Raw genomic sequence first — 1,648 nt, forward strand, 5'->3', positions numbered from 1 at the left:
GGCATCGGGATTGGAGGAAGGCTGTGTTAGACAGGGTTCTCTAGAGAGATAAAACCAAATTGCTGATAATTTAATATATTTATTTATAAAGATAATTAGATGTATAACAAGAAATGAGCTGTTAAATAATATACAGATAAATATATAATACAAGAAATAAACAGTTAAATTATAAAGCACTACAAATGGCTCAGTGCAACTCACGTCCGTGAGAGAAAGTTGAGAGACTAGCAGTCCTTCAAGTCTAGTCTGCTGCCAGATCTTCCTCTATTTATAGAGAAAGCTAGGCTATGTCAGCACAGCAGCCAATCAGAAGGCAGGTCACCAACTGCCAGCCAAGTCACCAACCGCCAGTCCGCAGCTCCAGAGATGTCTTAAAGGGACCTCGACTTACAGCGACACAGTTCACATTCACAGGCTAGGCATCCCACAGGTAGTGTAGCCTTTAAATTGAGGCACAGAACAAGCAAGGCAGCCACACACTGGTCTGATGATCAGAGTGAGAGACAAGAAAGACGAGGCTCACCATGCCATTTATCTCTCTGCCCTTCAGTTAATCCCACTTGTGTTTATTGCCCAGGCTGGCACAATAAACTATCTCAAAGGCTTATTAAAAATCTGAAATAATGCTGATGGCACAGCCTCACTTGCTGAAAATGAGTAAGACTCGAAGCACTTGCTGTTGGAGAGCAAGGATTGCAGCCTTCAGTGTGGATTGTGACTCACTGTGAGGAAGACCAAGATCCTCACAACTGGACCAATAGATCACATCATAATAAATGGAGAAGAGGTTGAAGTTGTCAAGGATTTTGTTTAGCTAGGACCCACAATCAATGCTCTTAGAAGCAGCAGTCAAGAGATCAAAAGACATAATGCATTAGGTAAGTCTGCTACACAAGACCTCATTAGAGTGTTGAAGAACAAGGATATTACTGTGAGGACTAAGGGGTGCCTGATCCAGTCCATTGTATTTTCAATTGCCACAAATGCATGCGAGAGTTGGATATTGAGTAAAGGAGCCTGGAAAAGAATGAATGCATTTGAATTGTGGTGCTAGTGAAGGCTATTGAAAGTATACATGGACTGCTTGGAAGAAGTATCGCAGAGTGGACCTTAGAGGCAAGAATGGGAAGATTTCAGCTCATATACTTTGGACATATTGTCAGGAAAGACCAGTCCCTGGAGAAGGACATCATGCATGGTAAAGTAAAGGGGCAGCAAAGAAGAAGGCCCTCAAGGAGATGGATTGCCACAGTGCCTTCAGCAATGGACTCAAGCATACGAACAATTGTGAGGATGGAACTTAGAATGCACTGCTGCACAGATGAACATTAAAAAAGAATAAAGAATAGAATTTTGTGATTTCCCCATTGGATAGCTGCCCAGTATCCCACCTTATAAAGAACCTTGGTTACAAGAGCCATTTAAGCAACCAGTTTGCCTAACTCAGCAAAAAATAGGTATAAGTTCTGCAGAATTGGTGCAAACCAGCTGAATTCCACCATTGATCTTGTAGATCTGTTGTTGTTTCTTAATCATTTTATTAGGGGCACATAAAACTCTTATCACAATCCATACATATATTAATTGTGTAAAGCACATTTGTACATTCATTTTCCTCATCATTCTCAAAACATTTGCTCTCCAC

Source organism: Echinops telfairi, unplaced genomic scaffold (genome assembly GCF_000313985.2).
Source record: "Echinops telfairi isolate 266 unplaced genomic scaffold, ASM31398v2 ScPeMD7_14;HRSCAF=57, whole genome shotgun sequence".
Classification (NCBI taxonomy): domain Eukaryota; kingdom Metazoa; phylum Chordata; class Mammalia; order Afrosoricida; family Tenrecidae; genus Echinops; species Echinops telfairi.